Raw genomic sequence first — 27,793 nt, forward strand, 5'->3', positions numbered from 1 at the left:
GAAGCCACTGAAGAGCATATGTTGATTTGAATCTGAATGCTTGCAATGGTGACAGTTCCCTACAGTGGTACTAACTGGAGACCATTTCCTTACTGGCGCTGAGCTGTGCGGTCTTCAGACGACACATAAGGGTGTTAGAAGCCATCCTGTGTGCTGTATGCTTGTCACTGGGGAATTTGGCCAAATGCTGGACTCTAAGCAGAAAGTGATGCCATTTACCTACTTCCATGCGTGTGTGTTGGCACATCGGAGTCTAAGAATATGTAAGAGCAAAGGGCATTGTTCCTGCTCCACTGCATGTCCGAGACACTGCACTTAAAATGGCCTCTGAGCACAGGTCACCTGAGCTGAGCTGCTATTTTGTTGTTGTTGTTGGTTTTTTTTTGTTTTTTCGAGACAGGGTTTCCCTGTGTAGCTTTGCGCCTTTCCTGGAACTCACTTGGTAGCTCAGACTGGCCTCGAACTCACAGAGATCTGCCTGGCTCTGCCTCCCGAGTGCTGGGATTAAAGGCGTGCGCCACCACCGCCTGGCAAGCTGCTATTTCTTGGTTGAAACCCACCACTCACTTTCCTACGTCGTTGCCAAAAAGTTGCAAAGTTTTGAATGTTGTCATTTCATCTCTCCTTTTTAAAAAAATGCTATTGTTAGTACTTTGTAGCAGGCCTAGGTTGTAAAAGCCTGTGTGGGCTCATGGTCCATGCGTTCTGTTATCCGCTCTCCAGCGCCACCATGGCAGTGCCAAAGCAACCACAGATAATGGTAAAGACACAAGAATTCTGTATTCTTGTAAACTTTGATTATGAAAGAAGGGCAAGGCTGTGTTTGGCCAATGGGCTGTGGCGTGGTACCATAATCAGCAGAGTGGCTCCGACCACACCACCACAGAAAGATAGATGATGAGGGTGAAAACGCCCGAGAAGCTTTCCTTTCATATGGTCAGGCGGCCACAGTTGAGTTTCCAGGAGGATCCAGGTAGGCTGTGTAAACAAGTGTACGTGTGTGAGATCCTGTCTGTGTGACAGGTAACAAGATGGGATGACTTGAGGCCCCCTGAATAGAAGCAGATGTTAGAGAAACAGATAAATCCCACCTCCTTCTTATCTTCAGTGCACATCCTGGCCTCTGCCTTTGGTAGTGTGAATGTGTGCTGTTCCTCAGTTGCTGGCACAAGCCATCTTAGAATGATGAGTCTTTGTTTCCATGACAAGACCTTTGGGGATCCTGGCTGTGCTCTGGTCAGGGGGAAGGGCACTGGCTTCTTTGAAGTTCCTGAACGATTTTCACAGAGCAGCCTAGACAGTATCTATGCAAAATGAGAGGTGTAAGACTATCTTATTCAAGTAAAAGTTGTCACCATTGGTGAGCTGTGACAAGTTAGTTTCAGGAATGACTGTGGAAGGAAAAATGGATGATAAATTGAGTTGGTGATCATTTTATTTTGCAAGGATTCCTGAAAGGTGAATTTCAGATTTGGATGGTGGAGTCTGATATGGGTAAATGCTTTTTGATCAGTGGTTTGGTAACAGAAGGCCACAGCACTTTGCAGTGTGCAGCATGGGAAATGGAAGTGACTCCAGTAATACCATCAAAGTTATCCTTATCCTTTGCATACCATTCATGCTATAGATTCTGAGGGAATACACTCAGAGGTAACAATTCACTAGTGGAAAACTCAATGTGTTCTTACCATGGCTCTTGGTCTTATCTGTTACCTAATGGAAATAGAGCTTAAAGTTGGCCGTTTTAACAAATAAAAATACAAGCTGTCAAATAAAATTTGAACTTCAGACACTTGAGTCATTTTTAGTATACAGTCAAGATTATCTAGATAGCTCATATTTTATTTGTTAATTTTTTTTAAGATGGGGTCTCATTCTGTGTGAAGCCCTGAAACTCAATATGTAGACCAGGTTAGCCTTGAATTCAAAGAGATCCACAGGCCTCTGCCTCCCGAGTGCTTACTTTTGCATTTTTTACTACCAAGAACAGGTCACTGTTTGAAAGAATGCAAACTTTGTAGTTCAACACAGTGTTGACTAAAGGTCCATCATATTCTTGATATAAAAATGTGACATGTCTTTCCTTGTCGACTTGTTTGATCAGATGCTGACTGGACATAAATCAGATTGCACATTCATCTTTCTTTTAGTCCTAGCAATGAGATTCCAGACTGAGGATGCAGCTCAGTGGTAGAGTGTTTGCCTAGCATTTATGAAGCCAGGGGTCTGATTCCCAGAGCCCCCACCTCCAATCCCAAAATGTTGCATCTATTTTGAAGCTCTGTTATTGGTTACATAAACAGATAAGATTAGTATATGTTCATCTTTATGAAATTATCTATTACTATTCTATGTATTGAAATCTACTTAGAATTGTCTACCACATAATATCTTTATCTTTAAAGCCCTTCTCTTGTGAAAATCACTTAGTTGGATTTTGACTTTGCTTTATAATACCTTCCTTTTGAGGATTAACAGGGTCTTCCCATGTAGCCTCGGTTGGCCTTGAACTCAGGATCTGCATGTTTGAGCTTCCTGAGTGCAGGGAGTGCAGGCATGTGCCACCATGCCCAACTTCACTTGTTAATCTTATTGGAGGCCTACAAAAAAAAAAAAATAGAGGAAAACTAGTCACTCGTGGCTAGACCACACAGTTTTCTAAATCCTAGCACCCCCTGAGGAAGCTTTAAGAACACCAGGGTGGTACCAGGGCTTCTATACTGTGCTTCCAAGTGGCTATGGAGAGATTTGGGGTTGTTTTATAATCAACCATTGTTCAGTTTTGCTGGAGCAAAATTTCTCAAGGAGATAGTCTTCTGCCATCAACACTACTGCTCCCGCCCCCACCCCAAGGGATTTACTTGAGATTTGGTACAGTTGGCTACCTCAGAGGTTATCTTCAATTCCTACCAGTACCTCAGCCCCTCACCTTGATTTCCTTCATAACATAATGTGTCCTTAGGGTCTAGATTTAAAAGAATGCTGGGAACAAACTTTGTGAAGAGAAGCTGTTGCGGAATATTTGTTTACACTGTGAAGCTGTGTCTCTGCCTAAGGTGCCTTCTGATTGGTTTAATAAAGAGCTAAATGGCCAATAGCTAGGCAGGAGAGGATAGGCGGGACTTCTGGGCAAAGAGAGAGAAATTTGGAGGAGGCATTCTGGTGCCCGATTTCGCCAGCTGACTTTGAGCAAGTGGGATGTGCCACACTAAGAAGAGGTAACTGAGCCATGTGGCAGAACATAGGTTTAAAAAAATGAGTTAAGGGTTGGGGATTTAGCTCAGTGGTAGAGCGCTTACCTAGCAAGCGCAAGGCCCTGGGTTTGATCCTCAGCTCAAAAAAAAAAAAAAAAAAAAGAAAAATGGGTTAATTAAGTTGTAAGAGCCAATTGGGGAAAAGCCCAAGCTAAGGCCAAGCTTTCATAATTAATAATAAGTCTCCGGGTCATTATTTTCAGGCTGGCGGTCCAGAGATGGTTGGACAAAAAAGCTTGCTACAAAAAGCGGATTTGGGGAGGGAAGTAACAGAGAAATGGTTCTTCCAAAAGCGTGCAGAATTCCCTCCGGCTGTGCTCACTCATGTGTCTTCTCGGTGCCTTCCTTCACTGTTTCTGAATGGGAGTGCTTTAGGCTTGAAATGGCCTTGGAATCCTTTCAAGTCTTACAGCTCATTTCATTCAAGGTTTGCCCTGTGACGTTTGTGATGTTTGTGCTCCAGGAGGGGACAGCTGAGGGCCTGGCATAAACAGTTCAGAAGCTTTGCTCTGTCACCCATCTCCTGACTTGGGAGATAACACAGACCATAGTATGCTCCATGGGCCGACAGAAACACATTCCTCTTTGAGGGCATGGAGGCTTCACAGCCCTATGATGAGTTGGAAGGACAGAGCAAAGAGAAAACAGCACACACAGCCTCTTGGGAGGGAAAAGCCTTCCATGGCTGGGCATGTAAGAATGTGAGGAAATGGGACTTAGAATGTCACTTTCTGATTTTGTGAAATGGGAAGGCCAGAACTGTTACTAAGGTGATAGCTGGAGTCAGGACTTTGGCTGGCAGCCTTGGTGTGTCTTCAGTTGCACAGGCCTTTTGCTGTGGGACTGTGTAATCTCTTCTGTCACAACAAAGGAGCAAGAAGTGGGCACTTTCAAGCATCTTTTTGTTTAGTAACTTCACAACTAGCAGCTCAGATGGTCTTCCTTGGGCAAATCCTGAAAGACAGCAGTTGGTAGGTTGAGCTTAGATGTCTTAAGGAAGTCATGTGGAAAAACACTCGTGGGACATCTGGGGGCAACATAAGAAGGAGCAGTTCATAAGGTCATTTCCTAAAAGAGCTGGAAGACCAGGACAGAGTTGTGGTACAAAGATCACGCTCCCCCAGACTGGATCCGGAGAGCTGAACACTGCAAGCAGGATCTTGGTACCGCTATTGTTTGAAGAAGACAATTCGAAAGAATTGATGCAAGTGTGTGTGTGTGTGTGTGTGTGTGTGTGTGTGTGTGTGAGAGAGAGAGAGAGAGAGAGAGAGAGAGAGAGAGAGAGAGAGAGAGAGGGGGAGGGAGAGGGAGAAAAGGACAGACAGAGAAAATTTTGAGCTAGAAGGTCCATGTTTGAAATATTAACCTTGAACGCTTAGTTTAAAACTGAAGCCAGTAATAGCATACCAGTCAGCCCTGCTGGTTCCCCATTCCATTTTGTGATATTTGCACCTGATTAAAGTTAGCCCAACAAACAAGTTTCTAAAAAGTAAAATAGAGGATGGGCCATGTGTTTACTTTTAGCTGGGTTTCCTTAAGTTTAATTGTGCTTGCCTTGATATTGGAGCCAAATATCTAGCTCTCAATTCCATGTCTAATGGAGTCCTGTTAAGGATTTAATGTGTCTTATCCCTAACGTAATTTTTAAATATAGATCATGAACATTATTTTGGCTAGCCAAGCTTTTGTGGGTTTTATGAAAGCTGATTCTTAATTATGAGCTGCAGTTTATCCAGCTGACTTAAAATCCTAAGCCAGCTTTCTTCTGGAATCTGATTCTTGGCATCTTGTCAGTTGGTTGTTTGTGTGAAGATTATGAACTCTACTGAAAGCATACATTCTTGCATTATTAGGAAATTATGGTACAAGTAACTGCTCCCACGAACTGGAAGATGAATCACACAGTATATTTCATAAAGGACTATAATAAATACCATTGATGTCATTCACGATTCTGATATGTGGGTTCTAACACTGTGCTTTCAAGCAGGAAAAACTGAAAAGTCAACAGATGGACACTGTGTATGTCTGGAAAAAATATAAAAAATATCAAACATAGGATATGATCCAATACAAGTCTTCACTGGTATGAATTTGCTGTATTTGTATATTAGTATTATAGTTTTGAACTTATTTTTATATCCATTGAGTTACACGATACCTATTTAACAATCTGGGATTGTTTAGAGTGAGATATGCCAGGAATTGTTATCTCTGATTTCTAAGTAAATGAAATGAGTTCAGAAAGGTTACATTTTTTGCCTAAGGAACCAATAACTATTAAGGGATAGAGAGAGGACTAAGCCTCGGGCTTTTTGTTTGTTGGTGGTACTGGGGACCAAGCTTAAGATCGTGTATGCTAGGCAAGTGCTTTGCCACTGGGCACCATTTCCAACTCTTTAAAATTTTAAGAAGCCCTTTGATGATAGAATTTCAAATAGAAAAGCAGAATGGTACAGTCAAGTGTGCTACCTGTCACTCAGCTGCAGCATTTATCTACCCTTGTATCATCTGCATGTTTACCAACTCTCACCCCACTTGATGGCAGTTTAAAAATGGACTTTTAAAAGTAGTTTTATAGCCAGGCAGTGGTGGCACACACCTTTAATCCAGCACTCGGGAGGCAGAGCCAGGTAGATCTCTGTGAGTTCGAGGCCAGCCTGGGTTATCAAGTGAGTTCCAGTAAAGGCACAAAGCTACACAGAGAAACCCTGTCTTGAAAAACAAAACAAAACAAAACAAAACAAAACAAAAATGGTTTTATAATGAAGCACACTACTCTTGGCTGGGTATGTTTTGCACACAGGTATCCACGCGAGTTTTCTTGTCTCCGAAGAGTCTCTCGTGGCCTTCCTAACTCATCTCTGCCTCTGTAAGTGGTGTCTCGATTTTTGTCCCATCAGAGACAAACTGCTTGCTCCACATGAATGTTGCCTACTGTTTTGTTTCCAGCTTCTTTTGGTCAGTGCTACATCTCTGAAGCTTTAGCCTTTTGACCCAAGATCAGTGATGTGTGAATGTAGTACTCCACCTGTCCTCATCTCATAGCTTCAGAAAGACGATTTCCTGAATGGCGAGAAAGCAGGCTCAGCCCATCATTGCCTGGGTGCACTTGGAGAAATTGGCCATTCTCTTTGTGGAAGCCCCATCGGCCTGTGCAGTGACTATTGATTCTGTCTGAAAGGTAGACTCCACACCATGAAATAATTTGCCTGCAGGTAGGTGAGTCGTGGATTATAAAAGAGACATCACTATCCTTGTCTTTATTGATTGCCCCTAAAGTTCCTGCCTGTGTGTTTGAGAGTTGTCTTATTCAAGTTCCTTTGGCGAGGGTACCGATATTTTAAGGTCAAGCACTGAAAATTATAAGATCCAGAAAGCCATTTACCTGTCTCCTAATTCTTAACGGTATTACTTAATAGTTTAGTGTGCTAATTAGGCAGAAGAGAAATGATCAAAATAGTGGTTAAATTACTGTATCCTGACTTTGTGTTTAATTTAATTTTGTTTAATTTAAAAGAAATCAGTGAGGACTCAACAGTAGAATTAGATCTGATGTGTTATTCTTCTGAAGGAAATTTTCTTTGAATTCTTTAAGTCAGTTATCTCAATTTTAGTTGGAAAAGGGTAGAGTTACCCTTACATTTAGCTTCCATGGAAGAAATAGCCAAGAGCATATTCTGGAAATACTCATGGGCAGAGCAGTGAAGCCAGGGATGAACTTGTTTTTGGATGCCAGTGGCTCCTTTGGCAGAGAGCAGTTTTCTTTCCCAAAGGAAGCTTGGGCATCAGTACTGATGAATTTCTTTAACAGGAAAGTGTACAGAAGATCTCAAGGGGTGAAACTAACTCTTTACATTATTCTCTTTCTGCTTGCATTAAGTTTGAGTCGGTACTGGCCAATTTGTTTCCCCAAATGAAATTGTTGAGACTGTGAATATTTTGGGAACATCAGTTGCTTCCTACCAGCAAGCGATCGATGGTCTATGCCCTGTTCCCTTTTGTTGGTTAGGAGTTGCAAAATGGAAAACTTTTTTTTTTAAATATTTACTTACTTATTATGTTCACAGAAGAGGGTGCCAGATCTCATTATATATGGTTGCTGGGAATTGAACTCAGGACCTTTGGAAGAGCAGTCGGTGCTGTTAACCTCTGAGCCATCTCTCCAGCCCCTGGAAAACTTTAATTGGAGCATTCTTCTCCTGTTTTGGGCTAGAATGCTTCTATAAGCAGTAACCATTTTGCACAATGGCCTCAGTTACCCGGGGATATGGTGTGTAACAACAACAACAAAAAGCAAGATAAATACTTTTCAAAGTGAGTTGTTTGGCTGGCCTCCTCTGAAGTTGACCAGTTATATACTTTTTTAGATCATAAACTTACGGATTTATATATGCTTGAAGTGTTTTAATCCATCTAAGTCTTTGTTGTTGTTGTTGTTGTTTAATTTTGTGAGACAGGGTTTCCCTGTGTAACAGCCCCTGGCCGTCCTAGAACTCCCTCTGTGGACCAGGCTGAATTCAGAATGATCTGCCTGCCTCTGCCTCCCAAGTACTGGGATTAAATTAGGGGTGTGCCACCACTGCCTGGTTCAAGTCATTCTTTTTGATGATTAAATTGTTGTATTGTTAGAGAAGCATCTACTAGCCAGTGTGTATGTGTTTATGTGTGCATGTTGTTTGTGGCATGTATGTATTATGTATCTGTCTATCGTCTTCCCATCTACCTTTCTGTCCAGTGTCTTTTTGCTTATCTCATGTCAGTATTCCCAGCACTACGAGTCTTTGACAGACTGTTGTTCTAATCTCACTCAGATCTAGAATTGGCCACTTATCTGAGGTGTTCTGACTCCTTCTGGTGGAACTGGTTTTTCAAACAGGGCTGTGAAAGGCTAGGCATGAGGTGCCGTGATCACACTTCTTCTAGTTCTTTTCAGAGAATATAATTAGAGAATGTTACCTTGGGGTTGTGGATTTAGCTCAGTGGTAGAGTGCTCGCCTAGCAAGCGCAAGGCCCTGGGTTTGATCCTCAGCTCAAAGAAAAAGAAAAGAAAAAGAAAATGTTACCTTGAAGCAAACTGTTTACCAGCACATACTAATGCCCTCAATTCAAATGGAAGACTATAAGGATTTTTAAAATTTTAAACTGATCTGTTTTCTTTAACGCCACCCACCTTTATCTCTTTGCCTTCCATGTCCTAAATCTTGGTTCTTAGTGAAAGCTGTATTCATGTTTTCGTGGATGGATATGAGCAGAATTCACATTAAAGACTGATGTCGAACTTATCTAGATGAAGTTTCCAAATGGATAGAACAAATCCTGGTGATAGGAAACAGAATGACAAGCCAGCCATGGTGATGCATGCTCCTAATCCCAGTACTAGGGAGACTGAGGCAGAAAATTGGAGTTTGAGGCCAGGCTATGCTACGTCATGAGATTCTGCCTCAAAAATGAGGCAAAATCAGTCAGAATGCTGGCTCTTTGGACTTCTTGATAGGAAGGCTAATGTTTTTTATATTGATCTAGGTTACGGTCACATAGTCGTATGTGTTTGTAAAACATCACCGTATTGACCTAATAGTGACTTATGACATTATTCTTCAGGAATGTTTTAATTCGGTAGAACAGTTGAAGACAAGATTCACGAGAGTCACCAAAGAACAATTAGTTAAAAGTGAGTGGGGTAACCAGTCACAGACTATGAGGTAATAAGGACATAATTACAATTATAAAATTCTAGAAGATGTGTCCACCAAGGGATCTTGGACTAGTGTGTATTCTGTTTTTCTGCCTATACCTCTGCCCTTTTACAAAAATGACATTTCAACGAGTACGAATTGAGAGAAGTTCGGAAAGGTGAAACTCAAGTATTGGTCACTGGCATCTGGAGTGCAGATATGGTTGCAGGCCTTGGAGAGAAGCATTCCATGTGAAGTGATCGGAAATAGATTGCAGAGGTTCATGTGGGGAACTTCGTATTGAGCAAGTTTCAGCTTTGTTAGCCTGCTCTCCAGTTGCTCTCTCATGCTGAGCAGGGTTTTTTTTTAGCAAAAGTATTTCATTTCTAGAAATAAGATTGTCAGACTAGGAATATAAGACAACATTAATTGGCTATGAGCCCCTCCTGATCATAATGGTGCTCCTCCTTTAAATTACATAAGCTCTGGGCCGTCATCTTGGTCTAGTTTTAATTTTTTTTTTTTTTTTTTAAGGAAAGGGAATGTGAGCTGGGCAGTGTTGGTGTACGCCTTTAATCTCAGTGCTCCAAAGACAGAGGCAGGTAGATCTCAGTGAGTTCGAGGCCAACCTGGTCTACAGAATGAGTTCTAGGACAGTCAGGGCTGCAGAGAAACCCTTTCTCAAAAAGTTAAAAGAAGAAGAAGAAGAAGAAGAAGAAGAAGAAGAAGAAGAAGAAGAAGAAGAAGAAGAAGAAGAAGAAGAAGAAGAAGAAGGGGAAATAAAAAAGAAAAGGGAATGTGTATGTAAGACATTTTACCTTTTTTTTTTTAAATCAAGCAAGTTGGGAACACATGCATGCATACATAATTGATAACTGAAGTGATTGTTACATGGATGGAATGTGATAGTTTTAGATGCAGATCAGAATTATTTTGCTGAATGATAGATAATGAAATTCAAAATTAAATGCAGAGGTGAATTAATATGGGGGATGCTTGTTATAACCTTACTTACTCTGCTTTTAAAATGCCAGTCTTGAGGGATGTTGGCTTTAAAAGAAAAAAAAAAAGAATATGTTAAATATGTTCAACTGTTTTGAATATTAAAATTTCCATCATACATATTTCAAAAGAAAATTGTTTTTATGGGGGTGTGGAAAGTTCCCAGCACTTTAGGGTTATATAAAAATGTCAATAAGCTTTATTTCATCATTATTATTCAGAACTTGTCTCCAAGGGAAGTTATTTCATGAATCAAAATAAATGATACCCAAGGAGCTACTCTGTTTATTTAACCTAAAATTCACTTTTAAAGAGGATTGCTAGTATTTTGAATTAGACATCACTGAAATGCTCTGTGGTGACACCATTGTGTTGTGGTATCAGAAGGTTGGACAAACTTAGCTTCTGTGGGACAGGCCACTTCATTATGATCCACAGCTGGAATGCAATCTGGGCTCCTGTTCTCACTTTCTTGGTGTGTTCCAGAACGATCTTTCAGTTCTGCAAATCACCTAAGTAGGGAGAAGTGCCACCCATCTGCACGAAAAGTAACTCCTTTGCAGTTGCGTGACTTGAAGCAGCCTTTCCTCATGTGAATGTTGAAACAAGCGAACATTACTATAGTTTATGGGGCACGGTCTCCTAGTGGTGATTCATGAATCCTGATCACATTCCTCCATGTACTAGGTCAGGCAGAGCCCTTTGCATGCCCCGTGAGTCTCTTAATAAGGTTGAAAACAATTTTGGCTCAGACAGAGTAATAAATAAGGTTGCATTTAGCAAGTGGACTTCTTCCATCAGTACAATGGGAACCAGGACCAAAGTATAACCAATTTCTAGGTGCTATGACTTTACACTGTTTAGAGTATTGGAATTCCTTTCTACTGCAAATTTCATCATGGTACTTCAATATGGTAATGATGAAGTTTTAATGGAGTCAGTGTATAGGAAACACTTGCGATGTGTGTGCTTTTTCAGGCCCCCTTCATAATTATGCAACTTCCAAATGCTTCTTGGCTCTTACATTGGGAATCGCTGGTATGGGTTTCAGAGACAGCTCAAAGGAGACCATTAGGACACAGGAATTTTTCAACCATTATTTTTAGAGTTTTATACTAATCATTACTTCCATTAAAACGTGCTTGTGTATTTGTAAATGATTAAACACAAGGTTAAAGTGTGTCCAAGATACTTACTTTGCTTTTACTTTCAAGTTCCATTTCTAGGATTGGATAATTGTCCTTCAGCTGTATTTGAGGTCACAGGCTCTCTAACAGTGGCTTTGCATTGGAGAATACAGGTCAGCCTTTTGGGGGTGATGGCAGCCTTCTGGTATTGAGAGGAGCTGGGATGAGAAGCTTCCTCTTCCATTGGCTCATATATGGCATGGCTGAGGCAGAGACTACATTCTCAGGTCTCACCTCCTCATTCTCTGTCTTGCTTGCTCCCCATTTTCTCCTTTCTTTCTCCTCTCTCCCTTATTTGTTCTGCTGGAACTCTGGAATGCCCCTGCCACCATACTCCATCAACGCCATGTAGCCTTGACAAGCTTCAGATAGAGGATAAACCATATGCTAGGGGAAGTTCACAGATCTCTCATTGCAAATTGGTAAGTGCTATAGTAAAAGTGTAGGTGCTGTGAGGGTAACAGAGGGATGTGGCCCAGCCTGCAGAAACAGAGAGCATTTCCCTTGAGAACTGCCCCTTGGACCAAATTGAAAATAAACAGATTAGGAAAAACAAAAAACCAAAAACACGAAATAGACAAACAAACAACCCCCAATACAGAGCAAGTTCCAGGACTGTCAGGGCTACACAGAGAAAACCTGTCTGGAAAACAACAACAACAACAATAGTAATAATAGAAATTAACCACATGATAAGTAAAGAGAAAGAAGAATTTTTTTCAGTCAGATAAAGTAGAAAATGCTTAGAAACTTAGATAATGTGGTGTGGGATCAGACAGAGAGAAGCAAGGGCAGCATCATTCCAAGGTTTGTTGGGGACACTGATCGTCAACCCTGAAGACCACATTGAGACTAGTGAACTGTCACGGACCCATTATGTATTTCTGATTTTCATGGAATAATGCAAACCACATAGGCCTTTACTGACTGTATTAGTTACTTTTCTGTTACTGTGATAAAATATGGTGATGAGGGCAACTTGAGGCAGAAAGAGTGTATTTGGGCTTGTGGTTCCAGAGGGACAAGAGTTGATGGAGGAGCAGAGGAGGCATGGCAACAAGACGCAGGCCTGGCAGCCAGAGCTGCAAGCTGGGAACTCATATCTTGTCTCTCAACCACAAAGAGAATGCTCTAGAAGTGGCACAGTCTTTAAACTCTCAAATCCTGCCCTCAGTGACACACTTCCTCCAGCAAGGTCACATCTCCTAAACCTTCCCAAACAGTGCCACCATCTGAGGACCAAGTGTTCAAATATGGAGACTGTGGAGGACTTTCTCATGTAGACCAGCTCACTGACCAACATGGATATTGACTTTGATGAGTGTCACCAGGAGAGTTCTTTGTGAGGAAATCCAGAAGAGGGCAGGAAGGTCAGCCTGAGTGCTTTGGATCTTCTCTTTGAATACCAGTGGAGAAGCTGAACAGAAACCAAGCATGTTGCCAGTATGCTCCAGAGTGGTTGAGGGACTTACTAGGTTGGTGAGGACTGGGCACGTTCTGTGAGGGAGTAGGTGGTGCCCAGCCACTTATATTTTGTGAGTTAGAAGGAGTATAAACATGAAACCTTAATCCATGGTCAAGACTTGAGGAGAGGGCAGACTGTATGGTCTTCTGACTTTAAGTGGCTTCAAGAATCAATCACAGGACCTGCTGTAATTAGAATAAGATGAGAAAATTAAGACCGGAGCAATTCCTGGTTGTTCAGCTTTGCCCTTTCAGAGGCCCAAAATGGTTTTTTGTTTTTGTTTGTTTGTTTGTTTGTTTGTTTGTTTTTACAACTTTTAAGTATTTTCTTCATTAGCAACCCTTAAGCTACATTTTTATAAAAAAATTTTTTATATTGGAGGCTGAATAAGCATGACATCATTTTTGTTATTCTCAAGGATATTTTCTGGGCATGTTGGTCCACATGAGGCCCACAGAGCTTGCATTGGAGGATGGGATTTCAGGCTTTAGCTTTGTCCCCCAAAGACAAGAGAAGACATCGGTCCACCTCTCATTTCTTTACTTTTCCTGCTTTACCTCTTCTGCATCCCAAGTGATGCTACAGGGTGAAGTAGTTAGTGGGAGAAAGCTTTGAATACCAAGTCACACTCTGTGTTCCAGGCATCGGCATAGTGGACGCAGGTCTAAGCCGGGTGCTTTTGCATACGTGATTTGTAGATTTGCAGATGTCATATAGGACAAAGCAGTGCAAACTTGGAGGAAACATTACCAGAAGGTACCGTGACTGTGACAGCCTGCTGTCTATAGTAAGACACCCCAAGGGCCATCAAATGACACGGTGGATTTGAAACAGCCAAAGAAGTTACATCTTGAGACCAATTATTAATTTAATCAACATAAACTGTGTCATATAATTGAAGACAAGAACAGATATGGTGTCTGAAGATGGTCCGTGGTTTATCTGAGCCAAATAAACACTCTCAGCAATGAAGCAATTGCTTCCATTAACATCCAGGCTCCTCAGTGATGAGGACCATGTGTGCTGTGCATACAGTTTGTGCACAATGGTTGGCACTGAGCAGATACTAGAAGGGAGGGAGGAAAAGAGAAGGCTGGAGAGCACAAGAGATATTAAATACAGTGTTTTGTTTGTTTGTTTATTTCTATCTTCTTTTTACCAAAAGGTAAATAAACATATACATTGTTTTAAAAATGTATTCCAATAAATAAAGCTATCTTTGGGTAAAATCTAGAGCAGTGGTTCTCAACCTTCCTAATGCTGTGATCCTTTCATACAGTTCCTCATATTGTGGTGACCCCTAACCATCAAATTATTTTCATTGCTACTTCCTAACTGTAATTTTGCTACCATTATTAATTGTGACATAAATATCTGATATGCCAGGTATCTGATATGTGACCCCTATGAAAAGATCATTCAACCCCAAAGGAGTTGAAACCTCCAGGTTGAGAACCACCAATCTAGAGCATTTCTGGTACGATGGAGTGTTCTTTCAGTGTCCCTCCCAATCTGCACCCTCTCCCCCAAATAACTGCCATATGATCACTATAACAACACATTAGTTTAGTCTATCTTTGTGTTTCATATAAATGAAAACACTCAATTTTTTTTTAATAAACCTTTATTTATTTATTTATTTATTTTGTGTGTTTTGCCTGCGTGAATATCTTATGTACCACATGTATACCTGATACCCATGGAGGCCAGAAGAAGGCATCAGATCCCTGGGACTGGAGTTATAACTGGTTGGTTGTGAGTCATCATATGGGTGCTGGGAATAGAACCTGGGTCCTCTAGAAGAGCAGCCAGTGCTCTCAACCACAAAACCGTCTTTCCGTTCCCACAGTATTCTTCTCATGTTGAGATTCATCTATGATGTTGCTTACTTATATTGCCTCGACTAATATACATTTCAAGAAATTACTCTTTTATTTCTGTGGATCACTTCTTTGTGTGACTACTGAACAATTCCCACAGCATTCTGCTCATTTTTAAAAATATGGATATTTACTCTCATAACCAGACCGCTGAAGCAGGCTCGTGCCTGGATCAGTACAGTGGCTCAGAGGTGGCCTCGGAGGATCTTTCTGTCTCTTTCTCTCCCCTGTCCTCAGCATGTCTTCCACCTCAGAACTTGTTATCATTGTCCTACGATGGCCTCCAGTGCTTCCACATGAGTGTGTCCTCACTGAACCCCAGTTGTAGTTTGTACGCTGGGAGACATTGACCTTTTTAGATGAATCCACATCACTTTGTGTAGCTCTTGCTCTCTTGTATGTCCATATCAGGAGCCACATCATAGCTTTGAGTTCATTTAACTCTTCAATGCAATGTTCCTGTGTATCATAAAGGACGTCAGTGAGGAATCACCAGATGAAGGTGACGAAAAGGGTAAGTGGTGGCTGTTTTGGTGGCATGTCCAATGTATGTTGTAGTAATTAAAAGCTACCTTATATACACACCTTTCCCAAGGCTGCACAACTAGAGAGTGATTAGAATACAGCAATGAAATTAGGTGGTCCTCCATGTCTAAGTCTTATAAAAGTTAGGCATTTGACATGAACATTTGAATGATTTTTACATGTAATTTTTCTGAGTTGGCATACTAGTAATCTAAAATAGTGTGGTTTTTATAGAAGTATTAGGTCTTACTTTTGAAAATCTAAAGTCTACATTGCTAGCTTTGGAACATATATTATGGGTTGTGTGTGTGCTCTGAGAGCAAGGTCATGAGGCAAATACATCACCATAGAGAGTGCGTGTTTATCTAGGCCCAGATGGTTCAGGCACAGCATACATTGTCTGTAGTGTCCTGTGTGTGTGTGTGTGGTGTGTGTGTATACATATAGTCTATTGTTCCTATGCTCATTATGAACAAAACAGAAGAAATGAAATCAAGCATGAAAGAAAATGATACAAGCAAGACAGTAGAGGTTTGGGGTTGCTGCCTCCCTTAATAGCTTGCTTTAAGGTAAGTAGGGGTATATCTAACCATATTAAGAATATAGGGGTTGGGGATTTAGCTCAGTGGTAGAGCACTTGCCTAGCAAGTGCAAGGCCCTGAGTTTGATCCTCAGCTCAAAAAATAAAATAAATAAATAAAGAGTATAGTATGAGTGGCAATACAGTTGATTTGCTCAGACCACCATCCCACAAACACATGAGTGACACACTGTGCCATGACCTTCCCATTGCTCAGATGCTATGTAATCTCATTACTAACTACATCATCCTTACATTGCATGATCCTGTCTGTAATCTCCAAAGCAACTTGAACTCTGTTTAGCTTAAACCCCCATTCTGCAGGTGAGGAGACTGAGAACCAGCTTAGGCTGATAACCTCCCTGGTAGCATCCACACTGGGATCTGTGCCTTGTTTAACTCCTAGGCCCACGTGTTCACCTTGTAGTACTCTAGGCTTCTGCTTGCACCCCAAACTGCCTCTCACTTCTAGGAGATTGCTGTCATGTGATAATGTAGGCTACCCTGTTTTCCCCATATATTTGTTCCTTATCAGTTTATGACATCAAATTAAATTTCCTGAACAGCTTTGCATTGTAATGGACCACATTGTTCACTGTCTCACTATTTCACATTGATTCAATTTTATTGCTATGGCAATATGTCTTAATACAGGAAGCTTAGTCATAGGAATTCCAGCATGCCTGATTTAGTTGTTAAACTTTGATGTAGTCTAATGAGAAAAAAAGTGCAGAAGCCAGATAGAAACCTAGACAAAGACAGGTGCAGCTGCCCAAGGAAACGGAACAGGTTGAAGTAATCTCATCTAAAAAACTGAAGAGTAAAGCGATGAACACAGACATTTGGCCAGGACGATTCAATTATGACGTATATGAAAAATAACACGGATTAGGTCACTTTATACTTCTTTAGTATTGATTATATAATTTCAAAACATAGCATAATTTATGGCCTTGCCACTAGACACTGTTTACTGAATATATAATTTTTAACATTATTTTGACCTCCGTTTGCATGTGGCAGATTTGTTTATACTTTAGTGTATTATTTCTGAGTTGCTGTAAAGACTCAGCTACTTAAAATATTTAAGAATCTCCTGCCACTTGTCCAAGAATTCTTTTGTCATTTCGGGAATCCATGTGACACTAGGAATGTGACATCAGAGGCCGAGTGTTCTGAATGTCATTGATACACAAGCTGTGCCAGATGGATCGTCCAGCAGAAAGAACACTTCCTGCCAGTACGATGTTTTGTCAGGAGATGCCGTCACGGTCCATTCTTCCTCCTGAGTTCAGGTCTTGGGATGTCTGTTGTGGCATGATTTGGCTTTAGGACAGACTCTCATAACTGAGAGTTATATCAAAACTCATTTATGTCACAGTTTGTCCAGTGAGAAGGCCGTGTGAGAAGTCTTCTGTGGATGGAGGACTGAGATCATGGGAAGAACACGCCCATGTCACAGCCTTGGAGTTCCACATAATAGTGAAGTTGGTCTCTGCATAGTAACCCTGTACTCACATCTGCAAGTGCCAAGTGACATGTTAGGACCTGTGGGGCTTTGCCCATGTAGTATCATGTGGCCAAGACACAAACGTTCTCTTGTTAATCTTTGTCTTGGCACTTGTGGGCTCTGGAACATGTTAGATTCTCTGATTTTTCACATTTTGAAGAACTAAGGCACATTAAAAATGATGATTGAAATGATCACTGTGTTCACAAGTTTTGAGAGCTCTTTATCTGAAGCTGTGCTGGCTGGTTTTGTGTGTCAACTTGACACAAGCTAGAGTCCTCAGAGAGGAAGGAGCCTCAGTTGAGGAAAGGCCTCCATGAAAATCAGCTGTAAGGCATTTTCTCAATTAGTGATCAATGGAGAGAGAGCCCAGCCCATTGTTGATAGTGATGTCCCTGGACAGGAGGTCCTGGGTTCTATAAGAAGGTGGGCTGAGCAAGCCACGGGAAGCAAGCTGTAAGCAGCACCCCTCCATAGCCTCTGCATCATCTCCTGCCTCCAGGCTCCTGCCCTGTTTGAGTTCTTGTCCTGACTTCCTTCAGTGATGAACAGCAATGCTGAAGTATAAGCTGAATAAACCTTTTCCTTCCCAGCTTGCTTTTTGGTCATGGTGTTTCATCGCAGCAATGGAAACCCTGACTAAGACACAAACCTAGAGTCAAGCAGCACTTTGAGTCTGGATTGTGAAAGGCCAAGACGGTTTCCTGTGATTTATGTTACTTGGGGATGTATCTGTTATGTTAGCGAGATGGAAGCTTTTAATAGACCACTTAATTGCTGGCAAGTCACTGGTGATACCAACCGTGGTTTCTTTGCACTGTAACTAGCATTAAACTTCTGTTTCATGAGAAGGCAAATTTTGAATGTGTGGGGGTTTGTTATTTTAATTTTATTTTGATATATGTGTATGGGTGTTTTGCCTGCATGTATGTCTCTGCAGCATGTGAATGCAGAACGTGGAGGCCAGAAGAGGGCATCAGATCCCCTGGAACTGGAGTTACAGATAGTTGTATGCCACTGTGTGGCTGCTGGGAATCGGACCAAAGTTGTCCAGAACAACCAGCACATTTAACCACTGAGCCATATGCTTTCGACTGAAGCCTTTCTTCAGCAAGGCTCTGAGGGCATGTGCTTGTGCATTTGATAGAAATGACCAGTCACAATGGACTTAGCAGTATGGGGCTTCTTGCATATTCAGTGAAGAGTATGGAGTGTCCATGGAGCAGATGGGGACACTGTTCTAAGAACAGTCCTTCTGGAAAAGAGAAGCTGTGTATGCCAGTTTTGATCAAGGTAGACTACAAGTCCCAAGAGACTGAACAAGGATCATAAAAATGAAGAATCTGGAAAAATGATTCCTGCTGGGCCGTGGTATGAAATAAAAGTTGAGATGGGATGCAGGAGTGAGGTGACTACTTCTAGGCCGAGGAGCACTCAGTGGGCAGAGAGCAGGTATGATCGGGGTAATTGTAGGAAGCTGGGCTTTCAGGATGTGCGTTAGATAAAGTTGGAACATAGCTGCGTTGAGGGGTGTATAAAGGAGTATGAGGCTAGAAACCAGAAACCTTTTCCTTTCCTAGTTTCTGTTTTAACGCTGATATTTTAAGTTAATTTGTGGTCCAATCATAATACCATTAGTGAGAACAAAGTGTTCCTTTTGGCAGTTCCCCAGGGAACAAAAAACACTGCTCATAGACCCAAAATAGTTAAGGGATGGGTCACAGTGGTCCTTTAGACTAAACATTTCGGACAGAGGCTGCCCCATCTGCTTTGCATACATCATTCAGAAGGAAGTCAGCCATACCACACAATTGAACTTATCTTGATTTCTCCTTGCTTGGATAATTTTACGATTGACAGCCACCCCACTCCCCTCTTTGGTCAGGTGTGTATACTGATGCCTAATTCTCATTTTCTTTGTCAAACTGATGTGGATTTATTTGAAAGCTGAGTCATTAAGGTCTTTTATCTTTCTTCCCAATTTCCTGTTTACCGTCCTCATTTTGGATTGGCCTGGTTGTAAGCGGAGGAAGCTATTGATTTTTCTGCCTGAAAAAGGAGCAGGCAGGCCTTTCCCCGTTTCAAGGAATTGTATTAGGAAACTGTGGTGTGCACTGAGATCATTCCCGAGTTGATATTTTTAGCTATGGAAGGTTGTTAGAGAAATCTTATCAGATAAGGTGGAAATGCTTCTCAGTTGGTAAAGATATTAGTGAAGAGGGCCATTGTTGTTAGGACTCACTACCTAAATGATTCGGTTGACTAAAGCTTAAGACATATGTGGGCACAGTCAGTTTCTTTTTATCTGCCATGATCTCCTGCAACCTGTAGTTTCTGCTTTCAATAAGTTCTAAGAACAGCAGGCATTTATGTTGTTTTAAGTGTTACACAAATGAATCAGTTGACTCCTCAGACAATCCTAACCGGCAGTGGGAGCCCTAGCTCTCTTTGCCTTTATAGATGGTGAAACTGAGGTGCTGAGAAGCCATGTGAATTATTCAGGATCACACTACCAGTAACTGGCAGAGCTAGGATTTGAATTTAAGACAGTTTGTCTGTGGGACTTTTAGTCCTATCTCATTTAAACACACACACTAGTGAGGATGTCTCTAGGTCTCGTTAAGTACAGCATGTGCCTAAATATTTGTGACTCCACTCTGTGTCTTGTGAAGCTTTGAATTCAAGAAATTCAGACTGCTAAACTATATAGTCAACAGAAATCTATTTAGCATCTCCTCTGTTGTCCATATATTCTCTTCTAAAGTTATCCCAAATGTCCCCCGTATCCTTGATTCTGTCAAATTATGTTTGTCCCTTATTTTAAAATTTTATCTTATTTTATGTATGAGTGTTTGGCTTGCATCTGTGCCTCACGTGTGTGCCGGATGCCCAAGGAGGTCAGAAGAGAGCATCAGATCCTGGAACTAGAGATACTGATGGTTAGTTGTGAGTCGTCATGGGGGCGCTGGGAATTGAACCGAGGTCCTCTGGAAGGGCAGCAAGTCCTCTTAACCACTGAGCCATCTCTGTTAGGATTCTGCACCACTCCAGCTACATGACTACACGTGCGCAGTTTGGGGTCTTGGTCTTACGTCATCAGTAGGAGCTGGCGAGTACATAGGGGCGAGGTCACACGATCTGCGCCTTAAAATCCAGACACAGACCCCCACCCTGGCACTCTGCTCTGCTCCCTCCCCGCCCCCATGTTCCTCTCTCTCCAGGCCTGGCCCTCCTCTTTCCCCTCCCCCCTTTTCCCTCCTAATAAAGCTCTGAACACTAACACTGGCTTCTGTTGTGACCGTGACCTTTCTGCCCGGTAACCCGCGCCCGCGCCGTGCATCACTCTCCGCCGTTTATCATCCTTTCAATCTCTCCAGCCCCCTGTTTGTCCTTTTATCACTTCACCAGCAATGAACATTTTCTTTGGAAGAATTGTTTTCTCACATCCTCAGAATTATGCATATCATGGAGTACATACTAAAAAAAAAAAAAAAAGGCCTCCGGGTTACCATAACTGAGTGTCTGTTATACAAGGGTCAACCACAGTTCTTCCGTAGGGCATTTGCTCATTTAATTTGTTTTTGTTTGTTTTGTTGCATTGTGGGCTTTTTGTGTCTGTCCGTTCGGGTCCCCCCCAACCCCCACCCCTCTCACTCCACCCCCCACACCCCCTCGGTTTTTTTAAGACAGGGCTTCTCTATGTAGTTTTGGTGCCTGTCCTGGATCTCACTCTGTAGACCAGGCTGGCCTTGAACTCACAGAAATCTACCTGGCTCTGCCTCCCGAGTGCTGGGATTAAGGCGTGTGCCACCACTGCCCAGCTGATTTTGTTTGTTTTGAGACAAGAGCTTGTTGTGTAGCTCAGGCTAGCCCTTAACTCATGATCCTTAACTAATGTCTTAGCATTCTGCGATCTGAGATTGCAGACACCTGCCACCACACGCAGCTTGTTCGGCCACTTTTGCAAATTAAATGTCACTGGAACTTAGCCTTGTCCGTGCATTTGCACACTGCGTATGTCTTCTCGAATGATAGCAGGTTGGATAGTGGCATCAAGTAGCAGCCTGTGTGGCTCATACAACTGAAAGTAATCACTGATCCAGGTGCTGTTTACAGGGAAAATTTGCTGACTAGCTCTATAGATCACACCATTTGCAAGGGTGGAGTATGTCCTTAGCATGTTTCCTGTGCTTTGTAGCTAATGAGGTTATCAGTGGCTTTATAATATTTAATCCAGCTGAACTGCTGAGCCATTTCGGTTATGCTGACTTTGAGATAGAAGTCACCAAGCAGAAAAATCATATTTCAGACCCCTTTAAGTAATCTATAGCCAGAATTTTGATACGAGTTTGCAACAAAATTAATAAAACTAACTGGAGAAAAGGGAAATCATTTGATGCTTAATAGGGCTAGATCATTTCTCTGCTTGGTCTATAGCATCTGGAAAAAAACAGAAGTCTTTCTCCCTCTAATAGAGAGACATAATTTTGAATGAAGTTAGATGCAAGCAAAAATCTTGAAAAATTGACTAGATTGTGGAAATAGAAAGGATTGTGGAAAGTTGCTTTTGTGTTGAGTGAATTAAGTGTGCTGGCATGGTTTCTGTAGTGAACCATCGTATCCTTGGGTTTTGCATCCTCAGATGCAAGGAGACAGGTTGAATCAGACCCTGGGTTTGATTCCCAATATCACAGAAATGAAAACAGTACCAAGGAAGGGAGGTAAGGAGGGAGAAACTGGTGAGGGTACAGACTGGGTCTCCCTGTCAGAAAGTTCTCTTGTTCTCCTGTACCACACCCTGCAGCTTCCATTTCCTGTCTGTTTGCTTACCGTGGCCTTAGAGACCCTCTGTTGCCTCTTCTTCACTTTACTTAGCCGTTGGGCCTGTCTTTCTGAAGTATGGTCACGGGACCCTCTGTTCTGAGTTTCACCCCAGAACTTTTCAGCTTGCACAATGAAATGAATCTGTCACAGATACTTGAAACCTGTGTGGTTCCACCTCCTGGGGGGCCGCTCCCCACTTTCCTGCTTTCCCTTGCGGGAAGCACGGGGTCATGGACTGATGGGCTTCACTTAGCATTTCTTAACTTTCATGCCCATTCACATGATTTGAAGTGTCATTCATTCATCCCTGCCTGTCTGTTTCTGCCGAATGACATTCATCTTCAAGTACTTCTTCTTTTCTTTGTCTTCCTCTGATCCTCTCTCTCCACCCACAGAATCACACACAAATTCCAGCTAGAGTTCATATCTCCATGCCGTGAATATCACAACACACTTTCTGCTTGTAGCTTAAAAAGGTTATCCAAACCTGTCTCGTACTGTCATCCTAAGTTCTCAATGGTATAACCAAAGGAACCTTGCTTTTTTATTTCTAACTTCTCTTCATTATGTGGTTTTGATGTTTACATAAATAACTACACATTTGACTTACTCCTGGGTGGATCATGTAATAGTATTTAATGGCAGATAAGAAAACTCTGACATGTTACTTCAGCTGGTGACTTTTAACATCTATGGTACATAGTTGCATTAATTACGTTAGCTACATTGGAACAAAGCCTACCTGTTAGGTAACAGCCACAGGAATCTATGTTTTTCACTTCTGGGAAGTTACCCCAGCACAACAGATTTCCATAAAAGTTATTGGTTTATTGTACCAGTGTGGAAACCCTTGAGGTATTTTGAATTATCAGAGGTAGGAAGAGCCAGGATTTAGGTTTCTTATCAAAACACAGCTGTGGTGAAAAAAAGCAACATGGTGGTCTTGTCATGAGTTTCCAGTTGGGAAAGGCAACAGACAGCGCAACATAGCCAAGTGAGGTCTTGTGGAGTGTCTAGGGGGACCAAGTCAGGGTGTTTAAATGGGTGTTCTGGTGGAAGCAAAGCAAGCATTGAGCTAAAAAATACAGCAGTCAGAGGTCAACTGTGAAATGAACCGGTCTTGGGGGTTACTGGAAAAGCACTGTCCGGATGTCCACTGAGGTAGTCTTTATTGTTTTGACCATTTTATGACACTTCCCTTAGTTATTTAGCAGAGTCCTGGATCCTGCCTTCTCCAGGCTCCTTGTCTTCTATACATTTGCCTAGTAGCTTCCTGGTGCAGTCTAGTCTTTGACGGAGCTCATCCCCATCTCCGATGGGCTTAGACGAGAAACAGAAGAGTGAGTGGAGCATGCACCAGACAAGAACCTGAGCTCTGGTGGGCAGAATGCAGGCCGTGGGAGGGTTAGTCACGGGGCTGAGAGGAACGCTGCCGAGCCCTGGCTTCCTGAGTGAACTACTCCGAAGAGTCCTTGCCAATTCACCAAACTCCTCAATGAGATCTTCCAGAGACTCCTACTTGAGTGTTGGTTGGTGTGGGAGATTTTGTTCGAATCAGCTTTTCAACCTTTAAAACTTGCAGTTAATGAATGTCTCAGGACGGGGGTGTCAGGAGCCCTTTTCTGCTCCAGAAGATGTTGCTAAGTTAGAAAATTATTCTTCAGGTCAGTGTTGGTAGATAAAAAGCATTAGGCTGGTTTTTTTTTTTTTTTCTTTGTGGGTTTTTTTTTTTTTTTTTCATCAATTCAGTTCTGCTTGTAAGAAGAACCATTCCTGTTCCTGCCTTGGGCATACTTCTTACTTGGAACTTTAAGAATTAATCTTCAACATGTGCTCTTACAAGGAGCAACCAGATTCAGCTTTCTAGGTGTCTCACCTTTGGACTTCTGCCCTGCTCACAGTTTCTACGCAAAGTAAATAAGACTGAGGCAGGTTCTTAATTAAAATAAGGTGGAGTTGCCACTTGGTGAACAACCTTTTTTTTTTTTTTAAACAAAACAAGGTATTACTTATACCTGGGAATTTAGAATGCAGATGTTACTGCATACCTCTATCTGTCTTCATCAATTAATATATATAGCCACAATACTCATTAACTTATGGCTCTCAGAGATGTTTGTTTATGTCTGAAGTGTGTAATAATTTTTAACCCAGAGTGCTCAAACCAGCCAAAACACCTTAATCTCGGCATTCCTTAATAGCACAAAAGCCTGCTCTTAACAGAATGGACAGTAATAGATTTCATTCCTTCTAAGGCACACACTGTTTAAAACCTGGTAACTTTCCATTTTGAACTCCGACCTAGGCTGTGTGTGTTGGGGGCGTGGATGGGTTAAGGTCTGCTCCCTGCTTCTGAGTGTGTGCTTGCAGGCCGTGGAGATCAGATATGGATAGAGGTAACTCTGAGACTAGCACGAATTCTATTCACACGAATAGGATAGACCAAAAGCTCCCGGGAAAGGGGTTGAGAAGGGAGCTGGAGGGGCTGGGGACTGCTTTGGTGTAAGAGTCTAAGCAGTGTACCAGCTAAGATGATAGGAGAAGAGAAGAGAGGGCGTACTGAAATGTTCCCGGGGCCCAGGTCTGTTTTGCACGGGCAGTGAGAACATACACAGGATGTGAGAAGAAGCAATGTTTTTAGGTGGGGGCCACAGGACGCACTCTGCATCACCCTCTCCTCTGCTGCATTTTAATGCAGGGATGGAGGTAAGGGTTGGAAACCTGGGTTGTATCCCATGATCCTCTGCTCTTCTTTTCCTTCCGCTTTTCAGATGCTATGGAATGACTAGGGAGGAAGATGGAGGTGGGGTGAGGAGAAAGGACTTGCACATTGCCCAGCACTCTAACTCGACTCCCTCCTTTAATTTGTGCCAAAAGCTTCACAGAATCCATCACTGGCCAAAGCAAGGAGAAGGTGGCTAGTAGAGTTTCTATTCTGAAAACTTAGATTTTTGCCATCTGCCTGCAATTAATTATGTGAGATTAAAGGGCGTAAATGGAATCCTGTGTGCCAGGAAGAAAAAGGCACCATCCTGAGCACAAGATCACAGAGCCAATGAGTATTAACCAGTCTGTTTAGACCATCATCATGAGTAACAGTTAAATTTGTTTATATCTACAAAACAGAACACACACAATGGATTTATTTTTGATGACGAGATGGAGAATTTGGAAAAAATACTTTTTTAGCAGAAAGATGTAACCTAACAAAGTAACCACATTGGGCATGGTGGCTCCCTGTAATGTCAGCACTTAGGAAGCTGAGGCAGGAGGATTTCCAGAAGTTCCAGGCCAGTATGGACTACAGAATAAGATCTGATCTTAACTCCCCTTTAAAAAGGAGCAATCAGTTCATCCACAGCGTTCAGGGTAGACAGGCCTCTTTTGCAGTTTGACTAAGTCATGGTCTGTTAGAGAGTGGATGGGGTACACACTTTAAAATAATTAAACCTGAGAAATAATTTTTATGTTTATTTATTTACTTATTCACTTATTCACTTATTTATTTATTTGTTTGTTTGTTTGTTTGTTTGTTTATACAAGACAGGGCTTCATTATGGAACCGAGGCAGACCTCGATATCAAAATCCTCTTGTCCCATCCTCCCAGAACCTGGGACTATGGATGTGGATCACATCTAGTTTGATGAGTATTTTTGTCCACATGTGAAGTAATGAGCTTGCTAGAGAGATCTGTGTCTGGAAGGTAAAAGCTGCTGTTATGTTTCAGGGTCAGAGAGTAATTGGTGCAGCTTCTGCTTTGGGGCTGACTTTTGCCTTAAAGTAAACATTTATTTTCCAGTCTGTGTTTTTTGCTTCCAGGGAGATCATGGCAAGTTGAAAACTGGATTCTGTGGGAGTGCAGTCAGTCAGCAGTAGTTATACTCTTGAAAAGCAAATTAGAGACAGCAACTGGGTCCTATCGGAGCACTGTGACTGAGGGTTTATGTCCCCATGTGATGAGCCCCCCTTCATGTTTGTTGTCTCTAAAGCACTGCCTGGCATTCACATGTTGTTGGAAAGCTAAGCTTGGCTCTAGACAATGCACTTTGTCCTCACTGAGAATAGTTACCGAGTCACCTGAAGGGTTCGCACTCAAGACTCTGGGCAGAGTGCAATTGTGAATCAGCAATGCGACTGAGCGCTGAGGAGTTCAGGGGTCATATCTTTGCAGCTGTGTAAGACCGAACAGAGGAGATAAAAACTGAGGTGCCCAGTACAGGCTTTCTCATGCGGAGAGCTCTGGGGAGGCATCTTCCTGAGTGTCGTGGATGTTCTTTGGAAGGGCCCTGTCTGAGTGTCATCCCTCTTCTCCAGGTTCTGCTCTTTGCTGGGAGAACAGTAAGAGAAGACAGTTAAGGTGCCACCAGTGCCAACAGTCTGAGAGACTGTTCCAAGAAGAACTGACGGCATCGGAGGCCAGCCCACTGAGAGGCACTAATGGTGCAGCAGCGCTAGAAGACTTTGACACAAGGCAAAGGTGAGTGTGAAGAACACACACTTCCAGCGACCGCAGGGCAGATCAGGCAGTGCTGAGTGACTGCTGCACACGATGATGACACATCACCAAGTCACAGGAAGGTGCTTCTTCTGCCTTCCTGTGATTCTGATCTTAAAATAATACATCACAGTCCTCATTATGTTTAGTCATCTCAGTAAAAAGTTCCATTTGACTTTGTTAAAGGAAAGGACATAAATGTTCAAAAATATTGGTTAGCTTATATTTCTGTCTACAGTCTATGTTATGTGGAAGCAAGACACCACCCTTCGCTCCTTGAGTGATAGCTTGCAGGCCTCACCGTAAAAATGGCTGCAGTGTTGTCCTTGGTTTCTTTATATGGCTGCATGCAGACAGCACTGTATGAGCATGAGTGTGTTAAAAAGATGTTTATCCTTTTTTTTTTTTATAGTAAACAGATACTTGGTGGTTCTGGTTTTGTGCACAAAACTAAATTGATGAGTCCAGAGCCAGCCACGCTTTATAGTCTGCTTGTCATCTTTGCCTTTTGCGCTTATTACATTTTTTAGTGCTAATTCATATATTCCATTTGACGTGGTAGGCTTGGTGTGTTTGGCCTTCAACATTTGGATACACCCCTCCTTGTTATCGACAGAACTCTGCCTTCTCATGGAGAAGGCTGTGGTGTTAGTACTCTTGGGGAAGTTTTGCAAGATGCACTTTAGTCACGCTTGCTGGCCACTTGCTTGCTCTGGGTACAGGCAGGGTAGGTGATAGTGATGGTGATAATGTAGACATATGTAATCTGGGGAATATTCTTTATGAATGCTAATATCACTTCCTGTTTTTGCATGGAGAGGTTCCCTCTTGGGAGCTTAGGAACCAAGGCTCAGTAATAATTTAGTGTAATCATATGATGTGAGAAGCTTTCTACTTACAACTATATTAGTTAAGACAGAATGGTTTGTGAACTAATAGGACACAGGTCAATTTTTAGACCATTTTTTTTTTCATATGTAATAAATTCTAACAATCAGTTGACTATGTATGAACACTCCATATAAAAAGTCAGAAAACCTCTGTTAGAAAATGTACAAAGTGGTCTTGTTACCGTCCCAATTATTACTATCTGATAGTCTTTAGCGTTCCATCAATATTTAATCAACTACTCCTACAGATCGATAGGTGCCTGCCAGGCACCTATTTGAGAACTGTGGCATTTAAGAGCTTGGCATTTATTTTTTCCCCTTTCCTTACATGAACTTACTTTTATGTACTTCAGTGCACCTGATTGCCTTTATTTTCTGCCATTATTTTAGCATTTATTATTTTATACCAAACGTGAGCTTTGAGAATCATCACCTGAGGGGCTTACTAAGCCTGCTCGAAAGAAGAAAGCTTTTTCCAAGATGAGATGGCTCATTGATCTTG

At 42.0% G+C, this 27,793-nt stretch overlaps 1 protein-coding gene across 11 annotated transcripts in view; it reads left to right on the forward strand.

Moving 5' to 3' along the window:
• Osbpl6 (oxysterol binding protein like 6) overlaps positions 1 to 27,793 on the forward strand; it is a 195,688-nt gene that overhangs the window by 63,835 nt on the left and 104,060 nt on the right. For all 11 annotated transcript variants that reach the window (XM_036186038.1, XM_036186042.1, XM_036186043.1 and 8 more), the window contains one exon: positions 26,221 to 26,383. The gene's annotated coding sequence lies outside the window, so the exon portion shown is untranslated. The remainder of the gene's footprint in view (positions 1 to 26,220; positions 26,384 to 27,793) is intronic.

This window comes from Onychomys torridus, chromosome 4 (assembly GCF_903995425.1).
Source record: "Onychomys torridus chromosome 4, mOncTor1.1, whole genome shotgun sequence".
In the NCBI taxonomy this organism is placed as follows: Eukaryota; Metazoa; Chordata; class Mammalia; order Rodentia; family Cricetidae; genus Onychomys; species Onychomys torridus.